This window comes from Heterocephalus glaber, unplaced genomic scaffold, assembly GCF_053883595.1.
Source record: "Heterocephalus glaber isolate CG9 unplaced genomic scaffold, H.glaber_assembly_v1.0 deba00001461, whole genome shotgun sequence".
NCBI lineage: Eukaryota > Metazoa > Chordata > Mammalia > Rodentia > Bathyergidae > Heterocephalus > Heterocephalus glaber.
Genome location: NW_028258308.1, coordinates 7251594 through 7265476, shown reverse-complemented (window position 1 = coordinate 7265476; position 13883 = coordinate 7251594). Strand labels below are relative to the sequence as shown.

Sequence of the window (13883 nt, the reverse complement as noted above, 5' to 3'; positions counted from 1 at the left end):
ACAATTCTAAACAATATCCTAGAAAAAGACAATAAAGATCACAACTCCAACAGAAAGGAGCCAACAAGTAAGGCAAGAAACTGAAGGGAAAGGGGGAAAATAAAGAATAAAAGACCCAACAATAGTAAAACATCACAACAAGGATGAATCAATATTTATCAATTATAATCATCAATGTTAATGGCCTCAATTCACCAATCTAAAGAAATAGACTGGCAAATGGATTAAGAAGCAAAATCCAGCAATATGCTGTACACAAGAAACACACCTAATGCAAAAAGACATTCATAGACTGAAAGTAAAAGGATGGAAAACAGTTCTCCACGCAGCAGGAACTCAGAAAAAAGCAGGGGTAGCAATCTTATTCACAGACAAAATAGATTTCAAACCAAAACTAATTAAGAGAGACAAAGATGGTCATTGCATTCTTGTGAAGGGAGCAATCCAAGAGGAAGAGATGACAATGATAAATATATATGCACCAAATACAATTGCCCGCAACCATAGAAAACAAATATTAATGCACATGAAAAACCAAATAAGCACTAATTTAATTATAGTGGAGGACCTCAATACCCCATGTCACAAATAGACAGATCATCTAGACAAGAAATCAACAACAAAATTCTAGAAGTGAACCATGCTTTTGAAGCAATGGACTTAATAGATATTTACAGAGTGTTCCATTCCACAAAATCAGAATGTACATTTTTTTCAGCGGCATGCAGGTAATTCTCCAAAATAGACCATATGCTAGCTCATAGGACATGATCAAGTAAATGCAAAAGAATTGATGTTACCCCCTGTATATTATCAGACCATTGTGCAATAAAATTGGAGATCAATAGCATAAGAAACCACAAAATCCCCCACAAACACATGGAAATTGAATAACACTCTCCTGAATAATCAATGGGTCACAGAGGAAATTAAAGAAGAAATTAGACAGTTTCTATAAGTAAATGATAATACCAATACAACTTAGAGGAATCTATGGGAAACAAAGAAGTTCTATGAGGGAGATTCATACCAGTGAATGTCCATATTAGGAAAACAGAGTGAGCTCAAATAAACAACCTAATGCAGAACCTCAAGCTCCTAGAAACAGAAGAGCATAACAAACCAAAGTTCATACAAGAGAGGAAATTATAAAGATCACAGCAGAAATCAATGCAATGGAAACTAGGAGAACAATACAAAGAAATCAATGAATCAAAAGTTGGTTTTTCAAAAGAATAAATAAAATTGATAAACCTTTAGCCAACCTTATCAAAAAAAAGGAAAGAAAAGGCTCAAATCCATGCAATTAAGAATGAAAAAGGCGAAGTCACAACAGACCCAGCAGAAATCTAGAAGATCATCAATACCTACTTCAAGAACCCATACTCTAGTAAAATGGAAAACACAGAAGAAATGAACAGATTCCTAAATACATATGAATTGCCAAAGTTAAATGAAGAAGATATAGAAATTCTAAACACCCCAATTACAATGAGTAAAATTGAAAATGTAATAAAAAATTTACAAACAAAGAAAAGCTCAGGTCCTGATGGCTTCACTGCTGAATTCTACAAGACACTTAAAGATGAACTATTGCCATTACTCTTTAAACTCATCAAGGAAATTGAAAAGGAAGCAAGACTTCCAAATTCATTCCTAGAAGCAAGTGTTACTTTGATTCCAAAACCAGGGAAAGGCTCAACCCAAAAAGAGAACTGCAGGCCAATCTCCCTAATGAAGATAGATGCAAAAATCCTCAACAAGATACTGGCAATCCGATTACAGGGGGTCATCAAAAAGATCATAGACCCTGACCAAGTGGAATTCATCTGAGCAATGCAGGGATGGTTCAATATATGTAAATCAATAAATGTAATGCACTATATTAACAGAGCTAAGGACAAAAACCATGTGATCATATCAATAGATGCAGAAAAAGCATTTGACAAAATCCAGTACCCATTCATGATAAAAACGCTACAAAAAATTGTAATGGAAGGTCTTTATCTCAACCTGATTAAGGCTATTAGTGAAAAACCAACAGCCAACATCATGCTAAATGGTCAAAAACTGAAAACCTTCATGCTAAATGAGGAACAAGACAAGGGTGCCCACTATCACCACTCCTGTTCAATATAGTTCTGGAAACATTAGCCACAGCAATTAGAAAAGAGAAAGAAATAGAAGGAATAAAGATAGGAAAGGAAGAAGTTAAACAGTCATTATTTGCTGATGATATGATACTTTACATAGAAGACCCAACAAACTCTGCCCAAAGACTTTTAGACTTAATTGACAGATTCAGTAGAGTAGCTGGATACAGGGTCAACACTCAAAAAACAATAGCCTTCTTGTACACAAATAACAGACTCACTGAGAGAGAAATTAGAGAAATAATCCCTTTCACATTAGCACCCCAAAATACCAAACACCTAGGAATCAGTCTAACGAAGGAAGCAAAAGACCTCTACACTGAAAACTACAGCACTATGAAAAAAGGGATTGAAGAGGATATAAGAAAATGGAAAGACATCCCTTGCTCCTGGGTAGGAAGAACCAATATAGTGAAAATGGCCATATTTTCAAAACTGCTATATGGATTTAATGCAAGGTCAATTGAAATTCCAACAATATATTTCACAGAACTAGAGAAAACAATCCAAAAATTCATTTGGAATCAGAAGAGACCTAGAATAGCAAAAGCTATTCTAGGTAACAGAGACATGGCAGAGGGTATCACAGTTCCCAATGTAAAACTATACTACAAAGCTACTATGATAAAAACAGCATGATACTGGCAAAGAAACAGACCCAAGGATCAGAAGAATAGATTAGAAGATGCAGAAACAATTCCAGGCATGCTCAGCCAACTCATCTTTGACGAAGGAGCCAATCACCCTCATTGGAGGAAAGATAGCCTATTTAATAAATGGTGTTGGAAAAACTGGATTTCAACTTGCCCAAGATTAAAACTAGACTCACCATGCACTAAACTAAGGTCGAAGTGGATTAAAAATCTAAATATTAAAAGAGCAACATTAAACCTGCTGGAAGATAAGTTAGGTAGAACTCTTGAAGACATTGGCATAGGAAAAGACTTTATGAACAAATCCTCAGGAGCACGGAAACTAGCACAAAGAATCAACAACTGGGATCTCATCTTATTAAAAAGGTTCTGCAATGCAAGAGAAACCACCAACAGAGCTAAGAGACAACCTACAATGTGGGAAAAATTTTTTAGCAACTGTACCTTAGACAAAAGACTACTATGTAGAATATATAAAGAACTGAAAAAAATCAGGCCCCCCCAAATTCAAAGACCCAATTCTAAAATGGGCATCTGAACTGAAGAGACATTTCTCAGGCAAAGAAGTAAAAGCAGCAAATAAACATATGAAAAAATGTTCAATATCACTGGTTATGAAAGAGAGGCAGATGAAAACAACACTGAGATTCCACCTCACCCCAGGAAGAATGGCTGCTATCAAGTAATCAACCAATAACAAATGTTGGCGGGGTTGGGGGAAGAAAGGAACTCTTCTCTATTGGTGGGGATGCAGACTGGTGCAACCACTGTGAAAATCAGTATGGAGATACCTCAAACAACTAGGACTAAAGGTCCCATTTGACCCAGTATCCCTCTGCTGGGCATCTTCCCAAAAGAATTAAAAGAATAATACCACAGCAATATATATGCTGTATATATAGCACCCATGTTTATAGTGGCACAGCTTGTAATAGTGAAAGCTTGGAAACAGACCAAGTGCCTATCAACTGGAATCTGGATAAAGAAGATGCATGTTTTTTTTTTTTGTTTTTTTTTTAATAAAATGGAGTACTACTCAGCCATAAAGAATGAGAAACTAGAGACATTTATAGTTAAATGGATGCATATTGAGGCCATACTCTTAAGTGAAGTAAATAGGACACACATGTGTAAATACCAAATAGTTCTCTAGTGTGAGAAACTGAAAGTGTAAATAAGGATTAAAATGAATAATTGATAATTTGAAATAGGAAGAAAAGGTCCAAAGTGGCAGGGGAGGTGGGAGGGGTAGGGGAAAGGAAAGAAGGGAATGGGATTAATATGAGAAAAAAAAAAAAAAGGAAAGTCTTTGTAAATAGGAAGTGTGGAGGGGGTGAAGGGAGGTCAGGAAATGGGAAAAAATAAGAAACTAGATATATCATGTAAAGTTACAAGTACTCAATGGTAAATGCAAATGTACTGTATACCTCAAATGTACCAATGAAAGAATTTAAGGAAACAACAACAACAACAACAACAACAACAACAGCAACAAAACATATCCTCCTTGCTATGATGAAGTGCATCAGTCCTTCAGTCCTTTTCATGACAAATAAGTGCATTTGGTAGATTTATATGCAATATGTACTAAGATATTTTACATTCCCTGCTTTTGCTCTCTCATACCTAAGACATTATGAGGGATTTAGTGGAATTTCTGACAAGCATAGCCCAACATTCATTGAAATGGAGTCTTACTGTGCAGCATGCTAGTTTTTACTTTTCAACTTTCCGGTGCATGTCTGTAATCAAAGGCAATATTATTAAGTTTCTTCCTATAATCTATAGCAATAGTGATTCATGTAGGTCTATAATCCTTGTCCAACTCAACAGATACAGGAATCTTTTTGTTTCATATAGTGTTGATATTCTTATCTTAGTATTAATGTATTTAAAAAACTTAATTTCTCTTTTTCTTGACTATATTTAGCTTTCTAATTTTTGCTACAAAAGAATCAGGTGCTATTTTGTTTTTCCTGTCTCTAACAGAGATACGGAGTGGAGAGTATAGAAAGCAGAGATACCAGGATTTGGAATCAAAATAGCCCTGGAAGGATAGTTTGTAAAAGTGATATAGATGGGTAGGTCATACAAATGCTTTCAGCCTGAATTTCCTCATATATAAAATACAAGACTTGGGTATTTATTTTTCTTTTACAATGGATCGAAAGTCAAGTTTTGAGTTAGACATTGACTATAGCCTGGCCAGTGTTCATTAAAAAATCATCTATTAAGGCAACAATTGGAGACTCCAATGAGTTGCTTGTGTTTAGTAAGAAAAATAGCATATCTCCCTGAAGAAACACCTTTGAATGCTGATTTTGAAATGAAAAAAAAATAGAATTTTCTATTTTCCGGTGAGATTTGATAATTAATCATATTTTATCTATCGCAATATAAAGGAAAGTAATTTGGTAGAGCAATAAATGAACACTTGTGAGTGCATAAACAGCACTGCAGTATCTCTAGCAAGAGGCCAGTTCCACTGTGTCTCTCTTTGCTCTGAAGCAGGTCTCGGTCAACTTCCTGCTCATTTCCCTTCATTCCCTCTTCCCCAGGACAAAGGCCTTCTGGGTCCTCTGTGTGCAAGATGTAAAGAAAGATTTCAAGAGACTATAGAACACAGCATCACCTGTGAATAAGCCTGAAGCTTTACTATCTTATCAGGGAAAAAGTAAAAAAACAAGTGAACAGTTACACAATCAAAGGTAAGGGCTAAATGACAAGTGACCAGTGTGAGGATACTGTGTGTGCCATAGACTGGAAAGGCCCTGCTCTGTCAGTGTTTCTCACAGTAACAACTGTTTAAGAAAACTTTATGGTCTCGCTCACTGTAATTTATTTAGGCATTAAAACCTTTCTGCATTACCAACTTACAAATGAATGGTATTTGTAAATTTATTTTTAAATTGAGGATCATACAATGGATTGTCTCATGAAATAGTATCTACACAGTAACTGGGCACTGAAGATAGATCACGAATATTTGTTAAACCTACCGAAATAGTCTTCTTTCCCCTTTCTTTCTTTAATCCTCACTGTTCTTTTGTCAAATGTATAATTCCAGTGTCATCCCAGTACTCTGACTTGCATTTTCTTCTTTCCTCCCTGACTCCCAGGGACTAAAGCAGCCCCTAGTGGTGGCGAGGGAATAATTTTTTTTCAGCTTCATAAGAGGAAGCTGCTCTAAAATATCCTTAATTTCTGTGTGTACCAAAGTGGGAGCCAAATGGTTGTCAGTCATCTGGCTGTGGTTGTTCCAACTTCAGATTTAGACTTCCAAATTTCTTGGTTTACAAGAAATTCTCCAGAACTCAGTGGGGACTTCCTGTACAAGATTTCTTCCCACTTGCACACATTTTTTTTCTGATTCTGTCTGCTTTTCTTATATCAAACTCCATTGCAATATAATAAAAAGATTGGATATAGTGAATTCATGAAGCACAAAGGGGTGGACCACAAATAGAGTCCACCAGATATTTATATCAATTCTGCTGGTTTGGACTTTATGGTGATAATTAACTTGCTTTACCTCTGCTAATTATCTGGTTGAGTGCCCTTTGGGGTCCATTCTCACTTAATAGTTCAGTTGTAACATCTAATTGCTCATGAATCACAATGAAGACAGGTACCATCAGTTTTATTAGCAAATTATATCTTAAACAAGGGAGTTAGTAGAGATGGTGGAAATGGCTTTAAATTAAAAATATTTTGCCTTTTTTTAGTGCAAACATTTTTAGATTCATTTCTCAAATATTGTTCCTATGATGTTAAACATGATTCTGTGTTAATTCAAGCATAACATCTTTGATGATCACTTTTGAACTCATTTAACTTTAAATAATTCCTACATAATTTATGGTATTTTTATAAAACACGAAGATTTCTCTAGTGATTGTGAAACACTAGTAGAACTATTAGAAATTGTTAAGTCTAATCTACAATTGATGTCATTATTAAAGTCCACTGAGAAATATCCCCATGACCCAGAAGAATGAATGTAACTTCAAATATACAATTTTGCCAGAATTTATTGTAGCACTGTAAGGCAATAATGAAGCAAAGTTATATTCAAGTGAAATTTTGGAGACATGCTACTTTGAGTATGAAATTTAGAAGTTATCTGACATGTATTTTTCTTTTTCCAGAGATTTAATTTATACTCCATGGATTTATGAAGGGAATATATCATTCATTAATGAATTTATTGTAGACAGTGCCAACTAAACACTAAAAAATTCACTTTCAATCATTGCTTATTCAAGAGAGTAAAAACAAGAGTTAGTCCTTGTGCTGCCTAGTCATATGGATTCAGGTAAATCACTTTGCATAGTTTGACCTCACTCCAATCAGCTGTAAAGTGAAGGGAATGTGACTGGTAGATATTAAATATTCCTTCTAGGTTTGTGATTCCATGATTTCCCTTGTTGAGTTTCACTTACAGAGTAGATCTAATTTGAAATACTTAATTTTCCCTAAGTACTTTCCAGCGCTTGGTATTCTGGTAACTTTTTGGCTGTGTTTCAGTTTTGAAAGTAAGAGTTAAAGTAAAGCTAACATGTATCAGAGGTTTAGTCAAAAAGACAAACTCTAGGGTATTTTCTTGGGTCAATACAGCATCGGTATAATCTCCTGCAGTTTGCTGTCTATAAGACTGTCACTGATATTAAAATAATGACTTTGAAGCACTGTCAGTTCATCAAAGATTTAAGCCTGTTCAATAAGTTACATTTGTTATGTCAGAAAAATATAGGAATGAAGTTTAAAAAGGTGTTCTTCAGGAACACCTTTGAGAAATTATCCCTAAGGGGTAGGATGCTAGTAAACATTAGTATTACAGAGGATCACCAGACATCCCAAATAAAGCCCTCCTCACAGGGGAGGTCAACAGCCCCTGATGCAGAGGTCCAGTTCTTTCCATGCCTTTTAGAAATTATCTAGTGTATATCTCAAGGGGAGGGAGAAAGGAACCAGAAGACACTATTGATCTAGAGAGATGATATTCTTCCATTTCTTATTTAAGTATACACCTATAGAGATGAAATTCTTTTGATGGTTATACATTGCTGTTGGTGAATTGCAGTGGAACATTACCTTAAGATAATATAGAACCTGTGCTAGCTATTAAGGTGATGTCTAGTTATGAGTACTGAGATGTAATAAATTATAAATACACAGAAACATACATATTTTAAACTCTTCTGGTTAATTTTTACTTGAGAATATACTATGAAGTATAACTGTAAGCATTATGAGTAATCTGAGATTTTACCACAGTGATAAGGAGTGCTTTAAAAGTAGAGAATATGATACTCTTCCATTTGTTAATCTACTTGGTCTATATCATGTATATTTTCCAAGGGTAAAATGTTCAGGATAACTGGCTACTTAGCAGAGACAGTAGAACTTTTTCTGTCTTTTTTTCAAACACAGAAGAAGCACACAGATTTTAAATCTCTCGTTGAATTCTAGAAAATCGTCAGCCTCCTTTTGTCCTGGTTGACCACACTAAATCTGTCACATTGATAACATCCAAATATAGACATTTAACATTTATCTCAAGAGCACACACACAAAAATACAACCAAGAAAGCAATAGAATTGATGAAACCATAGCCAATCACTTCTATTTTGATTTCAGCTCAGTTCTATCTCTAGATGTCCTATTTTCTATTCTTTTAATATCAAGGCATCTTAAGTCCTTTGGCAAAGACCGGAGAACACTAAATTTAAGTAAATAGATGAGATATAGTCCAGATAATACAAAAGAAGAAAACACAGAATTAGATAGGTTACCCTTTTGCAATCTCTAGTAAATGAATAGATCAAGCCATATTAGATTCCTAACCTCACAAAAAGAACAAAAATAGGTGCCAGTGGATAGAAAAAAATACATCATTGCCTATGAAGAATTCTTGTCTAAAGCATTAAATATGACTTTGATTATGCCTCTATATCTAACTATATATATTTTTAGAAAAGAAATGCATTGAGGAGTATGTTAAATGATACATTAGGAATGTAATCAGCAAATGCTTCAATAAATACATTATTAGGGAAAAAAGGAAATGGAAGAAGAATCCTAAAACTTAACAAAACCTAAGAAAGATATTAACCAGCCCAATAGGATTTAATGTGGATTCAGATTCACATAAATGGTTGGAAAAGAAAAAGGATCTTGATGATTGCAAACTGATCTAATGCTCATAGCTAGATCATGCTCTTTTACTGTTTTGTGAAACAATCTCATAGAATGTAAACATCAGTTAAGAACACTCTGAGACCATGATAAAGGGAGAGAGGAACAAGATTTCTGTGGAACATGCAGCATACCAAATATGGCCCTTTCTCAGCTAGAATGAGAAATTGTTACTTTTTTTTCCATTAAGATTATTGGTACATTTTAGGTATATAATATAATGACATTCATCACTGGGAACTTGTACCTCTACGTGATATAACTTGGTTCTTATTTTTTTCCCCATTCCCCTGCCCTCCCTTCAACCCTTCCACCCTTCCCTATTTACAGAGACTTTGTTTCCATTTTTCCTTTTCTCATATTTTTTCCTTTCCCTTCTTTCCTTTCCCTTACCCCTCCCACTTCCTGTACCACTTTAGACATTTTCTTCCTATTTCACATTATTATACATTTTTGATCCTTATTTACACTTTCAGTTTCTCACACTAGAGAAACTATTTGATATTCACACATGTGTGCCCTATTTATTTTACTTAAGAGTATGGCCTCAACGTGCATCCATTTAGCTATAAATGTACCTAGTTTCTCATTCTTTATAGCTGAGTAGTACTCCATTTTATAAAAAAACCCCACTCATCTTTATCCAGTCTCCAGTTGATGGGCATTTGGGCTGTTTCCAAGCTTTAGCTATTACAAGCTGTGCTGCTATAAGCATGGGTGCACACATATCACTGTGGTATGATTTTTAAAATTCTTTTGGGAAGATACCCAGCAGAGGAATACTGGGTCAAATGGGACCTCTAGTCCCAAGTGTTTTGAGGTGTCTCCATATTGACTTGAATAGTGGTTGCACCAGTCTGCACTCCCACCAACAATGGAGAAGGGTTTCTTTCTCCCCACAACCCTGCCAGCATTTGTTATTTGTTGATTTCTTGATAGTAGCCATTCCTTCTGGGGTGGGGTGGAATCTCAGTGTTGGAGAAACTGTTACCTTTTACATATATCTTCATCCAGTTGTGGACAGGATTTGAGATTATTTTCTTTGTTTTTTGTTTTCCATGAGACTCTTCAACTCCTCATAGTCATGGGAAGAGAGAATTGGACTACACTTTTCTTTTCTTTTCTTTTTCTTTTTTCTTTTGGTACCGGGGATCGAACTCGCATCCTTGCGCTTGCGAGGTAGGCAGCAGAACCACTGAGCTAAATCCCCTGCCCTGGACAACACTTTTCTTATGCGCATTGCATTTCTGCAAGTCTTCTGAATTAGACAATGATTACCAGATGTTCAGAGTATCTTTTTTTGGGGGGTGGGTACTGGGGATCAAACTCGGGTCCCTGCGCTTGCACAACAGGCAGTGAAAACGCTGAGCTAAACCACTGGCCCCAATGTTCAGAGTATCTTTACAAGGATTCTTAGTGAACAGGTGTGAAAGAGATAGTGAACTGAAAGCGTAAATAAGGACTGAAAGGTATAATAGATAATGTGAAATAGGAAGAAAAGGGGCATAGGGGAAGGGGAAGTGGGAGGGGTATGGGAAAGGAAAGAAGGGAATGGAATTAATATGAGAACATGGAAAAATGGAAACAAAGTCTTTGTAAATAGGGAAAGGTGGAGGGGGTGAAGGGAGGGCTAGGAATGGGGAAAAATGAAGAATCAAGATCCATCATATAAAAGTACAAGTTCCCAATGAGAAATGTAAATATGTTGTATACCTAAAATGTATCAATAAAAGAATTTAAGTAATAAAAAGTAAATAAAAAAGATAGAGATAGTGTATTACTCAGAAACAAAGGGCAGGTTTATTGATAGCCTTGGCATTTAGTGATAATGATTTCCACTGGAATGGTGGGTAGGTATGTTGTCATCCAATAGAAAAGATTTGAGTTTCTTAAATTCTATGTAACTTTATTAAAAACAAAATATTAAAACTAAATATCCACTGATGGTGAAGGAATCCATTCTCTAGGTGACTTGGGGACAAAGGAACTGACAACTTATGCTCCTTATATTTCTTGCTATGAATAATAAAGTCTGTTACCTCTGTTTCTAGAATCTCATGTCTTCTACCTGCATTTATAAACAATTGAAAGCTAACTTAATTTCCAAGTAGAATAAAATCCCAGATTCTCCACAGTTCTTTACATAGAATTGCAAAGGCTACTGATGAAGAACTCCTAAACCTATCAGAGTAGATCTGAAGTTCTTCTGACCAGGGCATAGAGAGAAATCTAAGGCAAATAGATGTGTAATTCCACATGCCAGATAATCCAGTTCTTACCCCTGGCACAGTTTAGCTTTGCCTCAACTGAGCTCCACTTCATTACTCATGTTTTTTCTTGCTATTTTCACCTCCAGTTAAATACTTTCAGTCCCTGAAAGCAACTCTGTCCTCATTTGAAGAACTTCATAGGGAATAGCATAGACTTATGTTTACCTGGAAAATTCTGATGGTTTTTTGTGATTAGCTCCTGGAACCCTACATTTTCATGTAGAAAATAGGGATAGAAGTCATTTTAGAATTTGGTCTTCTACTGGCACATCTGGCAAGACCAGACAGAATAGCTTTGGATGTGTAACATTTTCAGAATAATACAACAGAAAGAGAACTTTATTTTTATTTTTTGAATTTTCCAGAAACATTTTATTACCCAAGTCCCTGATATATTGCATTCTAAGAATATCATAACAGTGGTGATTGTACAAAATTTTGTTTTATCTGGGACAATGAATATAGTAGTACACAGAAAAATAGTCAATTAAAATTTGGTTGACATACTGACAATAATGGCAAGGACTTAACCATTTGATGACAACAAAAAATCAAAAAATATGAGTTATTGACATATTAATCAATTTAAAAGATCATCGATTTAATAAACATTAAGGGATGCACCAAAACAATGCACAGTCATTAAATCAGGTCTAAAATAACACTGAAAAACTCAATACAATATCAATTAAATTGGGACTATCTTTAAAACGTATATAGAGAGGAGCAAAAAGATACTCATCTTAAAGTCTTCATTAGGCTACTAATAAAGAAAATTAAAATAATACAAAAAGGATATATTAAAACTACATTAAGGCTCAGATTTTAAAACAGGAGAACCATGGAAACCCAGTTATGGCTATTACTGTGTTCTTACAGTTTTCAGTGCCTAAGAAGTTAAGCCCTCAGAGAATGTAAAAGCGCGCACACAGTTCATTATGTACAGGTATTGTGGGAATCTGAAGGTAGCCAAGGCAAGATCTAGCAACTGCTACCTTCACTTTTAAATTCCTGCTAGGTGGTTTAAAGACAGACCCTTAATAGTCTTTTAAACTCCAGAAGGAGAACTTTAAGTCTTACCCTGGACACAGTGCTTATTTGCTCATTTAGGGCAGAGCCCCTAATGGAGTAGCTGACAGTCATACACTCAGTGGCGGCATTATTCAAGGAAAGGTTTTTCCATGCTTAGTGTTTTCCATGCTACAGTGGTGTAAAGCCTCTCTTTAAAATATTCACGTGTCAAAGATAATTTGGATATTAACTTATGAATAAAGATCCCCAAAGTGAAAACTATTATAATATCATGGGTACAATAAATGTAAAAATTAAGAACTTTTTCAGGAAAATACAAAGTGTAGATGGTGGGGAGAGACAGAAAGATCTTCAGTTAAAATATTTATTTTGTCATATTTTACATCTAAAGTATATAATCTTAAAACGCATTTTGCAAGAGGGCATAGGATAGATCATTACTCTACATAAAATACTTAGACATTTTGGTAATATTCTAAAAACTGACTGCATATAAAAATTGTAGCATATCGGTGATATTGCCTTAGTTCAGTTCATTTATTACAAATTTGATTTGCACATTCATTACTTATTTCAATTTTTGAGAGTAATGTATACTCCATTATGATGAAAATATTTAAATGCTATTTTTGTTTCCATAATATTTTCCTAAGAATTATTCCTAATTACTTCAGGTACTTCTCAAGTAGTTCCTATTTAAACTGTATGATATTTTTGTAAGCATTTTACATTTTTCAAAAGTAGTAGTAATTTTCTTATGTGAAAGAATAAAAATAAAATAATCCAAATATAATTTATAGTTTATAATTGTTCTGTTTACATAAACCTAGAATAAAACTTAGGTTTACATAAACCTAGAATTAAAAACTTTGCAATTTGAGTGTTACGATTTGGATTCACAATGTCATTCAAAAACTCATCTGTTCAGAGATAGGGCCTTTGAAAGTGGATCGTGAGAGGACTAACTTCATCAGTGCATTAATCCATAGATGGATGTCTAATTTGATGGGAGTATCGGTAGGCGATGAAGACTTAGGAAGTGGGGCCTACTTGAAGGGAGTGGTTCATGGGGCATAATGTGGGAGATTATGTCCAGTATCCAGCCCCTTCCTCTCTGGTTCTGTTTTTTTCCCTCTCTCTCTGCTTCCTGCCTGCCATGAGGTGAAGAGCTTTTCTTTGCCCCGCCCTCTCACCATGATGTTCTTGCTCTGCCTCAGGTCTAAAGAATGAAGTCACTAACCATGGACTGAAATCTCTGAAACAGTGAGTTGAAACAAATCTTTCTTCTTTTATGTTATTTATGTAGGTATTTGGTCACAGCGACCAAAAGCTAATACATCAGGCAGTATACAATTATTTCATTTACATAATTAGTTCTGATGCTGCAACGTTTCCTCAGAAGAAAAGGATATATATGGAAAATGGGTAAAACACAAAATTTTTTTGTATGAAATACTATTGCTCAATATTATGAGCTCACATATGATTGATATATTTTTATACAATGGTAACTTTGTTTAATAATTCAGTACTTTTATATATATATATTTTTAATTTTTCACTATTGGATTTATTT

General features: G+C 34.8%; 1 protein-coding gene across 1 annotated transcript in view; it reads right to left on the bottom strand.

The window, feature by feature from the left end:
- Galntl6 (polypeptide N-acetylgalactosaminyltransferase like 6) overlaps positions 1-13883 on the bottom strand; it is a 1152292-nt gene that overhangs the window by 221278 nt on the left and 917131 nt on the right. The gene's annotated exons all lie outside the window — the stretch shown is intronic.